Source organism: Aegilops tauschii, chromosome 3 (assembly GCF_002575655.3).
Source record: "Aegilops tauschii subsp. strangulata cultivar AL8/78 chromosome 3, Aet v6.0, whole genome shotgun sequence".
Classification (NCBI taxonomy): Eukaryota; Viridiplantae; Streptophyta; class Magnoliopsida; order Poales; family Poaceae; genus Aegilops; species Aegilops tauschii.
The window spans coordinates 516,796,451-516,817,203 of NC_053037.3; positions in this window are offsets into that span (position 1 = coordinate 516,796,451).

A 20,753-nucleotide genomic window follows, 5' to 3' on the forward strand; every position below is an offset into this window, starting at 1 on the left:
ACCGGGGAGTCCCTTGTTTGGTACTAGCCATCCGCAATGAACGTCTACCTAAAGACTTCAAGGGCCCTAGGAAGGTGCCTAACTATACAGCAGACTTACAGCCTGCGGCTTGGATTGAGAGTTATGAGATGGCTATGGAATTACTAGAAGTCAGCGAGGCGGCCATGGCCAAATATTTTACCATGATGTTAGATGGAACTGCCCGCACGTGGTTAAAAGGGCTACCACCGAACTCCATTGGGTCCTGGGCTGAGCTGAAAGCCCGGTTCATTCAAAACTTCAAAGATACTTGCAGGAAATCTATGTCAATTGTGGATTTGACTAACTGTAAGCAGCAGGACGGCAAGTCCACGACCCATTGGGTTCGCCGGGTCAAGGAGATCATACATTCATCAGATAAAATGGATGCCGGCTCTGCAGTCTTAATGTTGGAACATAACTGTCGCTTTGTGCCCCTTAAGATGAAGCTTGGGCGGCTCAAGCGCGACTGCACCGATATGGGTACCCTAATGGCGGCTCTTGTCAAATACGCCGATTCCGATGGTACCAAGGACCCCCCTTCAGATGATGAAAGGGCAGGGAAGGGAAAGAAGAATGGCAATGGCAAGGGTCCCCAGTTTAACCCGGGGAACCAAGGAGGGGGCAAGCGTAAGGCCGATGGCAGCCTAGAGTTTGTAGCCAACACCAACTCTCAAGGTAACAACCAGCGACGCAAGGGGAGGCCCCCTCCCCGAGGCGGCGGATCAGGACCTTCTCTGGAGCAGCTGTTGAACGAACCCTGTCCGAGACACGGCTCTAGAGAGAAGCCGGCGACTCATCTGTGGAAGGATTGTGCTATCATGAAGGCCTTTAAAAACTACAATGGTCCGGGCGGCGGCTCAGGCGCTGGTGGTTCAGGCGCCGGCGGCTTTCATGGCCCGGGCGGTGGTTCAAATTCCGGTCCCCAGAACGGCCAAGGGGGCTTTAATCAACAGTCGGGTCAGGGTCATCAACAGCAGCAGGGGGGATATCAGACCAACCCGAAGCAGCTTAGCGGTGGACAGTATCACGTGTTCACCACTAGCTTGTGCAAACGAGACGAAAAGCTTCACAAGAGGGCTGTTAATGCTGTTGAGCCGGCAGTTCCACGCTATTTACGGTGGTCTGAGCAGCCCATAGTGTGGAGTAGGGAGGATCACCCCCCCCGGGTGGATAACCCGGGCCACCTGGCCTTAGTGGTGGCCCCTCAGGTGGGAGGTTATAAGTTCACAAAAGTACTCATGGACGGAGGCAGCAGCATCAACATCCTTTATTATGAGACTTTCCGTCGTATGGGGCTGGTCGATAAGAACCTCAGCCAGTCAAATACTATCTTCCATGGTGTGGTACCTGGTAAGTCGGCTTATCCAGTCGGCAAGATCAAATTGGAAGTGGCTTTTGGTGATGAGAACAACTACAGGGTGGAGAAGTTGACCTTCGAGGTGGTCAAGATAAGAAGTCCATACCACGCTATATTCGGACGGTCGGCTTACGCCAAGTTCATGGCACGACCGTGTTATGTGTACTTACAGCTCAAGATGCCGGGTCACAACGGGACCATTACGGTTCACGGCAGCCGGAAAGTGGCTCTGGAGTGTGAGGAAGGTGACGCGGCTTATGCAGAGTCTGTTTGTGCCACAGAAGAGTTGAAATTTTATAAAGACAATGTTGACCCCACAGATATGACCTCTCTGAAAAAGCCAACCACAGAGAATGAACCAGCAATGAAATTTAAATCAGCTGATGAGACTAAGCTGGTTGATTTTATTCCAGGTGACTCGTCTCAGCAGTTTAGCATCAGTGCAAATCTGGACCCGAAATAGGAAAGCGCGCTCATCAAGTTCATCCGTGAGAATAGAGACATCTTCGCGTGGAAACCTTCTGACATGCCAGGTGTACCTAGAGAACTCGCTGAGCACACTCTCAATATCGATCCAAAATTTAAGCCGGTCAGACAGTTCCTTCGACGGTTTAACGAAGAGAGGCGGAAAGCTATTGGTGAAGAAGTGGCCCGGCTCTTGGCGGCCGGGTTCATTGTTGAGGTTTTTCACCCGGAGTGGTTGGCTAACCCGGTGCTCGTACTCAAGAAGAACGGCACCTGGCGAATGTGTGTGGACTACACGGACTTGAACAAGGCGTGTCCGGCTGATCCTTTTGCTCTCCCCCGTATTGATCAAATCATTGATGCTACGGCAGGTTGTGCACGCTTAAGTTTCTTGGATGCCTATTCCGGGTATCATCAGATTAAGATGGCAGTTAAGGACCAGGAGAAGACGGCATTCATCACTCCCTTTGGAGCCTTCTGCTATGTGTCTATGCCTTTTGGACTCAAGTGTGCACAGGCGACTTACCAGCGTTGTGTGCAGAATTGTCTTCATAAACAGATCGGGCGCAATGTTCACGCCTACGTGGATGATATTGTGGTTAAATCCATTAAGGAAGAAACCCTGATAGATGATTTAAGGGAAACCTTCGATAATCTCCGGGTCTACAAGATGATGCTTAACCCAGCCAAGTGTGTTTTTGGTGTTCCTGCAGGCAAACTATTGGGCTTCTTGGTTTCTGACAGAGGCATTGAGGCTAACCCGGAGAAGATCAAGGCTATCACCTCCCTGGCTAAGCCGGCTTGTATAAATGATGTTCAGCGTTTGGCGGGTCGCATCGCTACTTTAAGCCGGTTTATAAGCCGTTTGGGTGAGAAGGCTATGCCCCTATATCAGTTGATGAAGAAGACTGATAACTTCATCTGGAATGATGCAGCTAATACCGCTTTCGAGGATTTGAAAAAGCAACTGGCAGAGCCCCCCGTCCTTGCTGCTCCGGTTGATAAGGAGCCCTTGCTACTATATGTAGCGGCAAATGCACGAGCCGTCAGCGTGGCTATTGTAATGGAGCGCACGGAGGCGGGTAAGGAGCATCCGGTTCAGCGGCCGGTTTACTATGTCAGCGAGGTGCTCATTGAGTCCAAGCAGCGGTACCCGCATTGGCAGAAACTCGTATACGGTGTGTTCATGGCGAGCCGGAAGCTCAAGCATTATTTTCAGGGTCATCCCATCACTGTGGTCAGTTCTGCCCCCCTTGGTGATATTATCCAGAACAGAGAGGCCACAGGGAGAATCGCTAAATGGGCTATAGAACTTGGACCTCATGGCCTCAAATATGTGCCACGCACGGCTGTTAAATCTCAGGCCTTGGTGGATTTCATCAATGATTGGACAGAGTCTCAAGTGCCTGAACAAAAGCCGGATAACACTTATTGGACTATCCACTTTGACGGGTCCAGACAGTTGGAGGGCTCGGGGGCTGGTGTTGTATTGGCTTCCCCAAAAGGTGACAAGTTCCATTATGTGCTACGGTTGATGTTTCCTTGCACTAACAATGCGGCTGAATACGAAGCCTTGCTCCACGGTCTTCGGGTGGCTAAGGAGATGAGCTTAAGCTGGGTAAGATGCTTTGGGGACTCGGATTTGGTGGCTCAACAAGTGTCGGGCACCTGGGATTCTAAGGACCCTCTAATGGCGGCTTATCGCCGCGAGGTTGATACCATTGCTGGGCACTTCCAGGGATACCAGGTGGAGCATATTGATCGCAGGAGGAACGAGGCGGCTGATGCTTTAAGCCGGTTAGGCTCTCAACGAAAGCCGGTGCCGCCTAACACTTTCCTGGATGTCCTGTATAACCCTTCGGTCAAGTTGCCTACAGAGGAGGACTTGGCTATCCCTGACCCGGAGGCACGTCTGGTGGCGGCTCTTCATGTCATACCAGACTGGACGATGCCATATCTGGCTTATATAACCCGGGGGGAGTTGCCTGAGGATGAAACTCTGGCCAGGCAAGTAACCCGGCGGGCTAAGTCAATGGTTGTCATTGATGGCGAGTTGCATCATCGCAGTGTTTCAGGGGCGTTTCAGCGTTGTATCTCCCCTGAGGAAGGTCAAGAGATCTTGCGCGAGATCCATGAAGGGGATTGTGGCCATCATGCCGGTTCAAAATCTCTTGTAGCCAAGGCTTTCCGTCATGGTTTTTATTGGCTGACGGCTCACGCTGATGCAGAGGACTTGGTCAGCAAATGTGATGGTTGCCAAAGGTTCTCACGACGGGCTCATGTGCCGGCTCAGGAGTTGAGGATGATCCCAATCACTTGGCCCTTTGCGGTCTGGGGGCTTGATATGGTTGGGCCTTTTAAACGATCCAAGGATAAGAAGACCCACCTCTTGGTGGCAATTGACAAATTCACAAAGTGGGTGGAGGCTGAGCCAGTTAGCAAGTGCGATGCAGCCACGGCGGTTCAATTCATGAAAAAGGTGATTTTCCGCTTCGGCTTTCCGCACAGCATCATAACTGACAATGGCACCAATTTATCCAAGGGCACTATGGAAGAATTTTTTCAACGGGAGCATATCCGACTTGACGTTTCCTCAGTGGCTCACCCCCAATCCAATGGTCAAGCTGAGAGAGCTAACCAGGAGATTCTGAAGGGCATCAAACCCCGGCTTTTGGTCCCTTTGCAACGGACGCCAGGTTGTTGGGTGGAGGAGCTGCCCTCCGTCTTATGGAGCATCAACACTACTCCTAACAGGTCTACTGGCTTCACGCCTTTCTTCATGGTTTACGGAGCAGAAGCAGTCCTCCCCAGTGACATCCGTCACGATTCGCCTCGTGTGGCGGCTTATGTTGAGACGGATAATGAACAGGCGCGCCAAGATGCTCTGGACTTGTTGGACGAACAGCGTGATGTGGCAGCAGCCCGTTCAACGAATTACCAACAAGACCTGCGCCGTTATCACAGCCGCCGGGTCAAGTCCCGGGTCTTCCAGGAAGGCGACCTTGTGCCCCGGCTCATCGAGGATCAAACAGATGCACACAAGTTATCCCCACCCTGGGAAGGGCCCTTTGTTGTCAGTAAGAACTTGCACAACGGGTCATATTACCTCATTGATATTCGGGAACGTAAGGATTCACGTAAGTCTGAGGAGGAGACCCGTCGGCCGTGGAACATAGCTCAGCTTCGGCCTTACTACACTTGAGCTACCGGCTCTCGTGGTGTACATATTTATCTAAGACATGTATATGTTATGATAAGCAATAAAGCAGGACCTCTGTCCTTTTTCTCCTCCAATTATGTGTGTGTCATTTTTTACATACTAATTTGAAAGGAGGATCCAGCTTATGATTGTATTCGAGTCTAGCCGTAAGCAGTAAGGTCACCTGGGGGCTTCCTGTTCAAACATGGGTCGTATTCGAACCAAAGAGAACATAGCTGTCGATACCCATTTGATTGGCAAAGTGCCAAGCTCATTGGGAGGTTGCCTTTGGTCATATTTGAATCATAGTGTAACCCCTCTGAGAACCGACGTGGATCGTATTCGAATCAGCGTCGTTAAACAATTTTCAGAGTCACTTGGGGGCTTCCTGTTCAAACATGGGTCGTATTCGAACCAAAGAGAACATAGCTGTCGATACCCATTTGATTGGCAAAGTGCCAAGCTCATTGGGAGGTTGCCTTTGGTCATATTTGAATCATAGTGTAACCCCTCTGAGAACCGACGTGGATCGTATTCGAATCAGCGTCGTTAAACAATTTTCAGAGTCACTTGGGGGCTTCCTGTTCAAACATGGGTCGTATTCGAACCAAAGAGAACATAGCTGTCGATACCCTTTTGATTGGCATCGCCACACCCACTGGGGGCTATATGATCGCATCCGAATCTTAGCTTAACCCCTTTGGACCGGGTTTCTGGTCGTATTCGACCGGACGCCCCAAGTTTTTATACTTTATCGCAAGTCTACTCTGCTCATGTCAAAATATGTACTGCCGGGTCTCACTTGCCGGCTTAATTTTGGTTTATCTTGTTAGTTGCACATCATGGATGTCATCAAGACAGGTAAATTCAAGTTAAGGTACCAACTAAGTTACCCGGGTTATGTAAACCGGAAGTATGCTTACAGGCCGTTAAGTGTGTTGTCACGGCTATGCTCAGAGTATAGTTAACGACCAGTCTTTTTTGGTTCGTGTTTCCGGGTCATCCATTTCAAACACCTGATTCTCAGGGTGGTAAGCCACCTTGAGACTTGTGGTTTTCCTTTCTATGCAGATACTTGAAGATACATTTTAAAGGTTGAGAAGCACAAAGGGTAATCATGACCCGGAGGAGCATCAAAAGAATAACTTCAAAGGGTTTTCGCATTCATTACGTGCACGATGGCACGGCAGAGATAAATTGTTGCACTTATTATATTACAAAAATCCTTCAAAGTTTCAAGGGTGGAGCGTTGTTCGGTGAACCGCCAGCTGCTTTATGACGCCTGCTGAGTCGAAGTCCCCGGCTCATCTTCTGCTCCGGCTGATCCCAAGACCTCGAAGGTTGACGACTTCCAGTTGATGCCGCTGAGAGCTTTGAACTGGGCTTCTTCGTCAATTAACCCGACCGGGTCAATCTCGGGGGTGAAGGTGTGTTGGCGAGCCGGAGGAATCAGACTAAGAGCTTCATAGCGAGGGGTTGGAATCCTCTGATTCTCCGCGTTGTACCCCGGCTGATACTTGGTTAAGTCGGTGTCGTTCCCGATGATGGTGGCCACCGGGCGTACAGCCTTCACACATGCCGCGAAGTCCTTCTGGTCGAAGGCGGAGCCGTCTTCCTTCAGGCTGGGGTAACCCAGGGCGATGTCTGCCGGGTCTAGCTCCGGCAGGAATGCTTTGGCCCGGCTCAGCGCGGCAATTGCTCCGGATCTTGCGGAGGCTCGGCGTAGCTCTTGGATCCGCTGTGGCAGAACTGCGAGCCGGCGCAGGACTTCAGCCAGATGGGTTGGCACCTCGTTGGATAGGGCCACCACAGCTAAGGCGCGCTGTGACCCGGTGTAGAGTTGTTCCACCAGGGTGTACACGGCCTTTAGTTTGGTGACCACGCTCTGGTTGAGGTTGGCACTCCTGGGACCTGTTTAATAAAGGTCAGACAAGCCGGTGACAAGGATGAATTGTAACATATACAGACTTGATGAGAGCCGGTGAGGCGACTTACCGAAGATAGCAGCCACCATTTGGGAAACCTGGCGCTTTAGGCCGGAGAGCTCAGCGGTCTTCTCAGTGAGGGCCTTCTCCGCCTATTCTGCCCGGGTCACCAGTGCGGCTTTCTCCTCAGCCCAGGCCTTCCGCTCAGCGTCGAATTCAGTCTTCAATTTCTCCTGAGCGGCGATGCTGGAGACAAACTTGGCGTTCGCCTTCCGGGTCTCCATCTCTTGACTCTTTAACCGGCTCTTGAGATCCGCAAGGTCCGACTCAAATTTCTTGCCAGTAGCCTGCATATATTTCCGGGTTATTAACAGTCATTATATAAGTCCCAAGCACTTTCCAAGCAAAGACACTTGGCACTTGGGGGCTAATGCACATTGAACGTATCTATCTACGTACTGCCGGTTCAGTTAAGTAAGCCGGATTCTAAGTCTACAACATATTCAAGTATAAGTCATAGACTTGGGGGCTAGCATGACAAGGATCACTATGCGGAAAGTAAGAAGACAACAGAAGGTTACCTCAGACTTTTGTTGGATCTGGTTGACCATGGCGATCTCGGCGTCCCGGCTCTTGTGAACCTGGCTGATGTAGCCAGAGATGAGCTCTCCAATGCTCAAGTCAGTGTAGCCAGAGAGATCCAGATTCACCCGGTGGGGTTGCAGCAACTCCCCCTTTGCGGAGCATTTGGCCAGCGCGGTCGGTCTCCCCGGCTCAACATACTCCGTCCGGGTAATTACCACGTCCGGGTCGTTAGCCGGTGGGGTTGAGCCGGAGGCCTCCGGGTTAGCTGACGCCTCGGTCGTTGTCTTGGTGGTCGGGGCAGGGGCTTCAGGCGCCGTGTCCATGGGAATGGTGGCTTCGGAGGCGGCTGGCGGCTCTTGAGCCGTCGTCTCCGGCTCAGGCAAGTCTGGCACTCCGGCTGACCTGGTCTTCTTTGCTCTTTTGGTGAGCTTTGCCTGGGCACTGAAAAGACAGAAGTGTTAGGCATACAAAGAGTAAATACGGACAGATAATGTAAAGGAGATTGTTATTACCCGGGTGCAGTCTTAAAGGCCGGCAGACTTGACTGCATGGAGTCACCCGAAGAGGGGGAGGTCTCCTGGTAATTGGAGTCAGAAGAGTTGAGTGGCTGACGGATGACACCCGCCAACGGATGAAAAGGGTACAGGTGAGAAAAAACCTCGGAACGACGCTTCCTTGTTGCGTCGGGTAACCCGGTGGAGAGTTCGGTGTCCTTGCGGGCCCGGGTGTGACGCCGGCTTTCGTGAACCTGTTGCTTCAAAAGAAATTGAGGGTCTTGATGAGCTAATGGATGAGAAAAGCTTACTTTCCGGGTTACTCTTCGGACTTTCAGCTGTGGCAAAGGCTCCGAGTCGGAGGAAAGTGATGTTACCTCTTCAATCACCGGGTTACTGGCGCCGGTGTCGTCCTGACAGTAAGCAAAAAGTTGATAAGACGGACAGCAGCAAATGACAAATATGGCAAGAGTTTAAAAGGGTTAAGGGTTACCTCTGACTCGGAGCTGTCGCTTAACTGCAGCAACTCCGAAGCGGTGGGTCTGCTTCCCTTTTTGCGAGGGGCGGCTTTCTTGGCGGCTTTCTTCGCCTTCCTCGCCTTCTTGGCCGCCTCATGGTCGTACTTGACCCGCCAGAATTTTTCATCAGCCTGAGAAATGCAGTAATGAATTCATAAAAAGGTTCAGAGCAAGGTGACAGGTAAAAAAAAAGTGGAAAGGTTAAAGTCAGCGGCTTACCGCTGGGGCTGGATTGGTCTTGCAGAACGGGGCTAGCCCGGTTCTTCCACAGTCTGCCAGGCTCTCGTTTAATAGAGCCTTGGTCTCTTCTTCGGCAACGTCTTCTGGAAGATCATTGCGACTGTGCCTCTGCGGGTCATCCTTTCGCCCGGTGTACTCACACATTAAGCCGGGGCGGCGGCTCAATGGGATCACCCGCCATGAGATCCAGACCCGGACTAGATCAATTCCGTTCAGACCGTTGCCTAGCAGGGCCTTGATCTTGTTGATCGTTGGAAGCAGGGGCTGGCGTTCCGCGGCAGTCAGTTTGTCGGATAATGGATGAGTCGGCTCCAGGCGCGTTGGGCGAAAGCCGGGCAGCGGGCTCTCATCAGCCGGGGACGTGTCTTGGCAGTAGAACCAAGTCATATTCCAGTCCTTGGGTGACTTGGCGGCTCTGCGTAAGGGAATAGACAGTCCCTGCGCCGTTGGATGGAGATGCCGCCTAACTCTAGACTTGGACCGTTTGCGCACTCATTTTGGCGGTTCAGATAAAACAGCTCTCTGAAGAGCAGCAGACTCGGCTCTTCTCCGAGATATACTTCACAAAAAACTTGGAAGTTGCAGATGTTGGATATGGAATTGGGTCCTATATCCTGAGGCCGAAGGTCAAAGAAGTTGAGCACGTCCCGGAAGAATTTTGAGCCGGGCGGTGCGAAGCCCCGGCTCATATGGTCCGCAAAGATCACTACCTCCCCGTCCCTCGGATATGGTCTTTCTTCTGACGGGTCAGGGGCACGGTAGGACATCACTTCCTTCTTGGGCAGATATCCAGACTTAACAAAGTTGGCCAGGGTTTCATCAGTGACGTTGGATTTCATCCAGTTGCAAGTGATGGGAGCCTTGGGAGGCATGGTGATGGTTGGTGGTCTATGAGGAAGAGAAAAGTGTCCGGGTTAATTATAAACCGGGGATTATCATTCAAACTACAGTGACGACTTATGAAGGGAACTAATGATATATATTGATACGGTGAGTTATCTAAGCCGTCGGGGCTAATCTAAGCCGTCGGAGTTTTCAGGATAAGTTGGTCATCTATGGCTTACTGCAGTTAAGTCGGAGGATTCTACAGAGCATGGTTCTCTTTAAACCGGAAAGTTCTACGGCGCGTGTTTTCTTTAAGTCGGAAGTATAAGCCGCCAAGATTCAAGGGTTGCAGTTTTTACTAAGTGTGGTAAAACAGATTTCACACATTGCAGTAATTTTTTCGGATCAAAATGGTCGGGCGAGGTGAAAATTTTCTAGACCTAAAAAAACAGAGGCAGAAGAAGTTCTTGAGGTTGAACACAGTTCTTATGCAGTAAAAAGAGGGTTTCTTACAGATGAAATGGGTCTCAAACCTCTACTGCAGTGGTTCTACGCGAGGTTAAGGATCAACCAACTACGGTGGCAACAAGAACTACCGAGTTTGTGGGCAATGGTGACGAACACGAAGAACTGAAGGAACCCTACCGCAGATTTTTTCTAGCAAGGCAGAGAAGACTCACCGGAGTTGAGGAAGAGAGGAGGTCGCCGCCGTTATCTGGTCCGAGTCAGGGTGATGCAGCGGCCGGGTCGATGAAGATCAGGGGCGCGACGGCGGCGGCAGCGGCAGAAGCTCGGGCAGAGGAGCGGCAGCGCGAGGAAGAAGAAGGAGAGTGTGAGAAGAGAGCGTTGGGCCGGCCTATTTATAAGGTGGAGTCATAAGTGGGCGCGGGATTCAAGGAGGCCACAGCGTGGTTATCTCCCCCTCACGGCACCTCGATTCTCGGAATGACAGTAAAAGCAAAGATCCGTTGCGGATCTGGCGGAGTAAAAAACGGACTTATTGGAGGATAACGTCACGGCGGATTATCCGGAGTCCGGGGGATGACGTCACTCCGAGTTATGACCTTCACATGAATGATAAGCCGGAGATTTTTTCTGTCTGCAGAGCTGAAGATTGACACGAGCCGGCTCAAGTCAATCTGGGGCATAATGTTGAGGATATAGACCTTAGAGTCACCCGCCAGGAGGGGCCGGGTTACTCGTAGGGTCGTTGCCAGAAGCCCGGGAGCCGAGTTTCAAGATAATGGGCCAGAGTGGGCTGAGACCCGGATATGGCTTAAATCCCGTAGTTATCATCATTGTTATAGTAGACTTGTAGTGTAAGGCAAGTATTATTTAGAGTCCGAGCCGGACGCTCTTATGAGCCGGCCGGGACTCTAAGGGCTGCTGGGCGTCAGCCTCCCTATATAAAGGGAGGACCCGGCAGCGGCTTAAGGGCGACACCAACCTCATCGAGAACCGGGCATAGCTGTTTAGCTCCCTGGCGATCGTAACCCTAATCAATAACACCTCGAACTGGACGTAAGCTTTTACCTTCACCGTAAGGGGCTGAACCAGTATAAACCCTCGTGTTCCTTGTCCCGCATAACCCCTTCAAGCTTCCTAGTTGCGATGGCTCCACGACTAAGTCCTAGCTTAAGGACATCTGCCGTGACAATTCCACGACAGATCGCGAAACGGACAACGGGGAAAAGGACCGGATGCAAGTTTTGAAAAACATGCAGATGTAATGCAGATGATGACATGGCAAAATGCAACACGCAAGCAAATGACATGGCAACAACAACGAATAACTGGAAGACACCTGGCGCATCGAATCCGGGGCGTTACATATGTACCAAAAACAGGAAGGCATGTCATATTCACAGGTATAATGTGTTAACTAAGCAGATGCAATTTACCCTAATTAGAAGCATTACAAGGTAGACACCATATGCAACATGCAACCACATATCACACTGCCAATTAAGAGCAAGCACCTGCGATGGTGGTGTGGGGGAATTGTGGTGATCAACTAGAGAGCTACGTTGACTATCTTCATTTAGCCTTGCTGTTTCTTGAGAATCATGTGGGGAGGATGACACTGCACTCTTTAAACGAGTAGGGCGTCTCACAGTAACCCACTCGGGTGACTGTCTCATCATAAGTGATTGACGAGGGATACAAAAGAGCATTAGTTTGATGTACGAACATGGTTAATAGACATATGTAGTATGTATCAAAAACAGGAAGGCATGTCATTATCAAAGGTATAATGTGTAAAGTAAGAGATGCAATTTAACCAAACTGGAAGCAATACAAGCTAGACACCATATGCAACATGCAACCACATTTGACAGCGCGAAGTTAAAGCAAGCACCTGGGATGGTTGTGTGTGGCAATTGAGATCATCAACTGCAGAGCTACGTTTACTGTCTCCAACTGCTGACACTGCACCCATTAGAGCGCTGAAACGCTTAGTGCTTATCTTCGAATTACACTGGAGCGACTTCTGTCTTTTCTTTTCTGCATTCATCAACACTGCGTCAGAGTCTGAAATACCCATGCATAAAAAAACAATAGTGTGAGTATGGGTGAAGTGTGCACACAATTAGTACAGTGTAAAGGTAGCAGATAGCAGGTCGGTGAGAAATAAATGACGGGAGACATATGATAGCTCTACAACATGCATGTCACACTAAATTACTACAGGATTCTATGAAAATAACAGTCGACTGAAAGCAAATAGGTCAGTCCATTTTTTCTGCACCATCCGATGTACAAAGAACGGGCAGATCGCCTTCATCTACCTCCAGCCAGTCAGTGTTGACGATCTTCCTCGAAACGCCAGATACCACCGGCCCAGTATTCCTCCCCTGCCTGCGCCCTCCCCTCGACCTCACCGCACCGCCGTGCTTGGCACCGCCCCCCCGGCCATCCATTCAAGCCCCGCCGACCTCCAGATCGGGCGCAAGCAGCTCCTGCGCCCCACACCCCTATGATAGACACCGATGCGCCGCTTCCCCGGGGAACAGGCGGACTAGGTGCTCCGCGCGCCTAAGCGGGTGCTGCTTCTTTTAATTGCAGTTCGACTGACCCTGAATTGAAATCCAGGCGGGCTACTGACCTCTAGCAAAGGTGAAATAGTAAAAGGGAGGAAACCTTGTGCATTTAGTATCACGAAGAAGATGCAGTAAGAAGCGCTCAACTAGTTTCTTTCATGGGATGAATACGGTGTGAGCGGAGACGTAAGATTTGCACGAATAAGGGAAGAGGAGTACTTCTTTCTGCTGGCAGTGCTGTGTCCTCCTTTTGTTTTTCCAACGATCTTCTTGTTGTTCGCCGGAAACCAGAAGTTGTGGAGGACGGTGCAGCCTTGGACGAACCCATGGCCAAGTTGTTGAGTGTGGTGCGGTGGCCGTCTGTCGGCGGCGGGGAAGCAGATCCAAGGCGGCGAACGACGGCGTAGCGGGAACAGCTCCGGTGCGGTGGACGGTTGCGATAGTGGAGCCGCAGCAGTGAGGCGCAGGACGGCGTGGTCGGAGTGGTTCTGGTACGGCGCACGTCGGCGTCGGCTCATGGAGGCAGCTCTGCCTCGGCTTCAGCTGCTAAGTCCTTGAGGGCGTTGCGGTCGTGGTTGCGTTGGACAACGATGTCGGCGTACCGGCTCCGGTGTGATGGAGGAGGGCGGCGGTGGATTGGCCGCTATGGGGTGGAGGACGGAGGAGGCTGGGGTTTCGCGGCTGGTGGAGAGGGCGTTTTCGCGCCCACGGAGTATGAATGGGGAAACGGAGGGAGGCGGGGAATGTTGGGGAACGTAGTAATAATTCAAAATTTTCCTACGTGTCACCAAGATCAATCTAGGAGATGCTAGCAACGAGAGAGAGGGAGTGCATCTTCATACCCTTGAAGAATGCTAAGTGGAAGCGTTACAAGAACGCGGTTGATGGAGTCATACTCGCGGCGATTCAAATCGCGGAAGATCCGATCTAGCGCCGAACGGACGGCGCCTCCGCGTTCAACACACGTACAGCCCGGGGACGTCTCCTCCTTCTTGATCCAGCAAGGGGAGAGGATAAGTTGAGGGAGAACTCCAGCAACACGATGGCATGGTGGCAATGGAGCTTGTGGTTCTCCGGCAGGGCTTCGCCAAGCACTACGGAGGAGGAGGAGATGTATGAGGAGGGAGGGGCTGCGCCAAGGAAGGGGTGCTGCTGCCCTCCCACCCCCTCACTATATATAGGGGAAAGGGGAGAGGGGGCCGGCACCTCTAGATGGATCTAGAGGAGGAGGCGGCGGCCAGGGGAAACCCTAGATGGGTTTGGGCGCCCCCACCCCCTAGGAAACTTGCCCCCCAAGCCGGGAGGGGCGGCTGCCCTAGGGGTGGCGCCCCCACCTCTCCTGGTTACGTGAGAGGGGTTGGGAGGGGCGCACAGCCCCTTAGTGGGATGGTTTGCCCCTTCCCCTTGGCCCATAAGCCCCCCCAACACTTGCCAGGGCCTCCGAAACCTCTTTCGGACATGCTGGCCATAGCCTGGTACCCCCGGAACAATTCCGGACTCCAATACCCTTCGTCCAATATACCGATCTTCACCTCCGGACCATTCCGGAGCTCCTCGTCATGTCAGGGATCTCATCCGGGACTCCGAACAACCTTCGGTAACCACATACTATTTCCCATAACAACTCTAGCGTCACCGAACCTTAAGTGTGTAGACCCTACGGGTTCGGGAACCATGCAAACATGACCGAGACGTTCTCCGGCCAATAACCAACAGCGGGATCTGGATACCCATGCTGGCTCCCACATGTTCCACGATGATCTCATCGGATGAACCACGATGTCGGGGATTCAATCAATCCCGTATACAATTCCCTTTGTCAATCGGTACGTTACTTGCCCGAGATTCGATCGTCGGTATCCCGATACCTCGTTCAATCTCGTTACCGGCAAGTCACTTTACTCGTTCTGTAATGCATGATCCCGTGACTAACTACTTAGTCACATTGAGCTCATTATGATGATGCATTACCGAGTGGGCCCAGAGATACCTCTCCGTCATACGGAGTGACAAATCCCAGTCTCGATTCGTGCCAACCCAACAAACACTTTCAGAGATACCTGTAGTGCACCTTTATGGCCACCCAGTTACGTTGTGATGTTTGGCACACCCAAAGCATTCCTACGGTATCCGGGAGTTGCACAATCTCACGGTCTAAGGAAATGATACTTGACATTAGAAAAGCTTTAGCAGACGAACTACACGATCTTGTGCTATGCTTAGGATTGGGTCTTGTCCATCACATCATTCTCCTAATGATGTGATCCCGTTATCAACGACATCCAATGTCCATGGTCAGGAAACCGTAACCATCTATTGATCAACGAGCTAGTCAACTAGAGGCTTACTAGGGAAATATTGTGGTCTACGTATTCACACATGTATTACGGTTTCCAGTTAATACAATTATAGCATGAACAATAGAAAATTACCATGAACAAGGAAATATAATAATAACCATTTTTACTATTGCCTCTAGGGCATATTTCCAACAGTCTCCCACTTGCACTAGAGTCAATAATCTTGTTCACATCACTATGTGATTGTAATGAATCCAACACCCATTGGGTTTGATCATATCTCGCTTGTGAGAGAGGTTATTAGTCAACGGGTTTGAAACTTTCAGATCCGTGTGTGCTTTACTAATCTCTGTGTCATCTTGCAAATGCAGCTACCACGCGCTATTTGAAACTATTCCAAATAACTGCTCTACTATACGAATCCGGTCTACTACTCATAGTCATCCAGATTAGTGTCAAAGTTTGCATCGGCGTAACCATTTACGACGAACTCTTTCACCGCCTCCATAATCGAGAAAATTCCTTAGTCCACTAGTTACCAAGGATAAGTTCGACCGCTGTCATGTGATCCATTCCTGGATGACTCTTGTACCCCTTGACTGACTCATGGCAAGGCACACTTCAGGTGCGGTACACAACATAGCATACTGTAGAGCCTACGTCTAAAGCATAGGGGACGACCTTCATCCTTTATCTTCTGCCGTGGTCAGTTCTTGAGTCTTGCTCAATACTCACACCTTGTAACACAGCCAAGAACTCCTTGTTTGCTGATCTATTTTGAACTCCTTCAAAATCTTGTCACGGTATGTATTCATTTGAAAGTACTATTAAGCGGTTTTGATCTATCCTTATAGATCTTGATGCTCAATGTTCAAGTAGCTTAATCCAGGTTTTCCATTGAAAAACACTTTTCAAATAACCCTGTATGCTTTCCAGAAATTCTACATCATTTCTGATCAACAATATGTTAACAACATATACTCATAAAAAATTCTATAGGGCTCCCACTCACTTCTTTGGAAATACAAGTTTCTCATAAACTTTGTATAAACCCAATATCTTTGATCATCTCATCAAAGCGTATATTCCAGCTCCGAGATGCTTACTCCAGTCCTTAGAAGGATTGCTGGAGCTTTGCATAGTTGTTAGCATCTTTTAGGATTGACAAAACCTTCTGGTTGTATCACATACAACCTTTCCTCAAGAAAATCGTCGAGGAAGCAATGTTTTGACATCCTATCTGCAAGATTTCATAAATAATGCAGTAACTGCTAATATAATTCCAACAGACTCTTAGCATCGCTACGAGTGAGAAAGTCTCATCATAGTCAACTCCTTGAACTTGTCGGAAAACATCTTAACAACAAGTCGAGCTTTCTTAATGGTGACACTTACCATCATTGTCCGTCTTCCTTTTAAAATCCATCTGCACCCAACAGCCTTACGACCATCAAGTAGTTCTTCCAAAGTCTATACTTTGTTTTTATACATGGATCCTCTCTCGGATTTTATGGCCTCGAGCCATTCATCGAAATCCGGGCCCACCATCGCTTCTCCATAGCTCGTAGGTTCAATGTTGTCTAGCAACATGACTTCCAAGACAGGATTACCGCACCACTATGAAGTAGTACGCATCCTTGTCGACCTACGCAGTTTGGTAGTGACTTGATCTGAAGTTTCATGATCACTATCATCAGCTTCCACTTCAATTGGTGTAGGTGCCACAGGAACAACTTCTTGTGCCCTGATACACACTAGTTGAAGTGACGGTTCAATAACCTCATCAAGTCTCCACCATCCTCCCACTCAATTCTTTCGAGAGAAACTTTTCCTCGAGAAAGGACATGTTTCTAGAAACAATCACTTTGCTTCCGGATCTGAAATAGGAGGTATACCCAACTGTTTTGGGTATTCTATGAAGATGCATTTATCCGCTTTGGGTTCGAGCTTAGCAGCCTGAATTTTTTTCACATAAGCGTCGCAGCCCCAAACTTTTAAGAAACGACAACTTCGGTTTCTCTAAACCATAGTTCATACGGTGTCATCTCAACGGAATTACGTGGTGCCCTATTTAAAGTGAATGCGATTGTCTCTAATGCCTAACCCATAAACGATAGTGGTAATTCGATAAGAGACATCATGGCATGCACCATATCCAATAGGGTGCAGCTATGATGTTCGGACACACCATCACACTATGGTGTTCCAGGCGGTATTAGTCGTGAAACAATTTCCACAATGTCTTAATTGTGTACCAAACTCGTAACTCAGATATTTATCTCTATGATCATATCATAGACATTTTATCCTCTTGTCACGATGATCTTCAACTTCACTCTGAAATTACTTGAACCTTTCAATATTTCAGACTTGTGTTTCATCAAGTAAATATACTTAGAATCTACTCAAATCATCTGTGAAGTAAGAGCATAACAATATTCACTGCGTGCCTCAACACTCATTGGATTGCACACATCAAATGTATTACTTCCAACAAGTTGCTCTTTTGTTCCATCTCACTGAAAACGAGGCCTTTCAGTCATCTTGCCCATGTGGTATGATTTGCATGTATCAAGTGATTCAAAATCAAGTGAGTCCAAATGATCCATCTGCATGGAGTTTCTTCATGCATATATACCAATAGACATGGTTCGCATGTCTTAATCTTTTCAAAAACGAGTGAGTCCAAAGATCCATCAACATGGAGCTTCTTCATGCGTTTTATACCAATATGACTCAAATGGCAGTGCCACAAGTATGTGGTACTATCATTACTATCTTATATCTTTTGGCATGAACATGTGTATCACTACGATCGAGATTCAATAAACCATTCATTTTAGGTGCAAGACCATTGAAGGTATTATTCAAATAAACAGAGTAACCATTATTCTCCTTAAATGAATAACCGTACTGCGATAAACATAATCCAATCATGTCTATGCTCAACGCAAACACCAAATAACAATTATTTAGGTTTAACACCAATCTCGATGGTAGATGGAGCATGCGATGCTTGATCACATCAACCTTGGAAACACTTCCAACACATATCGTCATCTCACCTTTAGCTAGTCTCCGTTTATTCCGCAACTTTTATTTCGAGTTACTAACACTTAGCAACCGAACCGGTATCTAATACCCTAGTGCTACTAGGAGTAATAGTAAAGTACACATTAATATAATGTATATCCAATATACTTCTGTCGACCTTGCCAGCCTTCTCATCTACAAAGTATCTAGGGTAGTTCTGCTTCAGTGACCGTTCCCCTCATTTCAGAAGCACTTAGTCTCGGGTTTGGGTTCAACCTTGGGTTTCTTCACTAGTGCAGCAACTGATTTGCCGTTTCATGAAGTATCCCTTCTTGCCCTTCTTGAAACTAGTGGTTTTACTAACCATCAACAATTGATGCTCCTACTTGATTTCTACTTTCGCGGTGTCAAACATCGCGAATAGCTCAAGGATCATCATATCTATCCCTGATATGTTATAGTTCATCACGAAGCTCTAGTAGCTTGGTGGCAGTGACTTTGGAGAACCATCACTATCTCATCTGGAAGACAACTCCCACTCGATTCAAGCGATTGTAGTACTCAGACAATCTGAGCACATGCTCAACGATTGAGTTTTTCTCCCTTAGTTTGCAGGCTTAAGAAACTTGTCGGAGGTCTCACACCTCTTGATGTGGGCACGAGCCTGAAATCCCAATTTCAGCTCTTGGCACATCTCATATGTTCCGTGACGTTTCAAAATGTCTTCATTGCCTCAATTCTAAACCGTTTAACATTACGCACTGAACTATCACGTAGTCATCAAAATGTGTATGTTAGATGTTCGCAACATCCACAGACAACGCTCGAGGTTCAGCACACCGAGCGGTGCATTAAGGACATAATCCTCAGTTTACAGACCCAGTCCGCATAATTGCTACTATCAACTTTCAACTAAATTTTCTCTAGGAACATATCTTAAACAGTAGAACTAAAGCGTAAGCTACGACATAATTTGCAAAGACCTTTTGACTATGTTCATGATAATTAAGTCATCTGATTATTTAATGAACTCCCACTTAGACATCCCTCTTGTCGGGGATATACCCCACGGAATGACCCGGCCGGACTTGGCGCTTCATCGTGACCCGCCAGAGGACTGGCGACTCACGGGTCTGGCGGCTCACTGTCAGACGACTCACGGGTCTGGCGACTCACTGTCAGACGACTCACAAGCCTGACGACTCACGGATGACCCCGACGGCGGGTCAGATAGAAGACTAGGCCCAAGGCCCAGAAGGCCGGCTTAAGAAGAAAGGGATGACGAATATTTCCTTTACGAGGAAGCAAGACCCGAACTTGTAATTAACTTGTAAGAGAAGATAGACTAGTCCTAGTCCTACTAGGACTCCACATGTAACCCGCCCCTCTAACTTATATAAGGAGGGGCAGGGCCCCCCAAGAGGGACGAGCAACAAGAAATAATCTCTAGGGCTAAACACCGAGAGCCGGAGCCAGCGACTCTCCCGTGATCATAATGAGACCTAGCCTCAAACAGCACGTAGGGTTGTTACGGAATGATGTTTCCCGGGGCCCGAAGCTGTCTAAACCCTTGTCTTGTGCGTTGATCCGCCCTGCATCTCTCATCCCAATCAACCCCTCTCAAGCTACTACAAAGATGCGTTGGCCTCACGACTAAGTCCTTACACCTAGGACATCTGACGTGTTAATTCCACGATAGTTGGCGCACACCGTGGGGCTCGCGCACGGTGGTGTTGAGCTCTTGAAGGGATCTTCTTTAGGGATCGAGAAGTTTGCAGTTTTCCGTGGCTATCCCACGTCTCAAGAAATTTCATGGGGTGAAGAAAAGACTGCAACAGAAAGATCTACATCAACGAGCAGTCGAAAACAACATGTTTAGATTCGATCTAGGCGGATTAGGGTTCTGTAAGTCGACCAGGTCAAGACTGTCCCGCGGGTTGCCGAGTCAAGACTGCCCACACGTCGCCAGATCGAGATCGTCCAGAACTTTCAAAGCAAGCGCAACCCACCAGAAGTTATTGTGCTACTATTCCCCACGTCATGGCACCAGACACCAGGGATCAATCAAATTATCGTTGCCTGCACTACGTCGAGCAATCAAATCGCCAAAAAAGGACCCAGAGACTGCCGGCACTCCTACTCTCCTCAACTCGGATTCGATTCAGACATTAAAAAAAAGGAGGAAAAGGGCCACAACCCGGGAGCAAATTGTCCTCGGACTCGGGTTCTTCCGTTGACCCGCCCCGTGGTCGACCTTGCCTCGTGTCCAGCTGGTGGCTGCCCTCCGCCGCTGCCGTCAGCCCGCGGCCGCGGGTGCGGCCTCGAGTCCGGGCATAGCTGCGGTCTTGCCCTTCGCCTCTGCCGAGCGTAGCTGCAGTTTTGAGTCACCGAGTCACCGAGTCCCCGGCGTCCGCCTCTCCTTCTGCTGGCTCGCCCCCCGGCGTCAAAGTTGCCGCTGTCCGAGGGCTATTGTGGGTTTGCTTCTCTACCTCCATTGCACGAGAGTCGCTCTGCGCCCCGTCAGGCCGCTGGCTGCCTCACGGTCCCTTCTCCCCCGACCGGACTGTGAGCCGCCTGCTGGTGAGTAGCCCCGCCCGAGGCACTGTTGCTTGAGCGCTTCGCCGGTTCTGGCCTTGTCCGGCTCACCCCGCGCGTAGACCAAGACGCCCGCTGGTTCGCCTGCTACAGCCGTCGTCGTCCGAGCTCAACCTTGCTTCCAATGGCCGCAGTTTCTCCTCACTGGAGTGTTT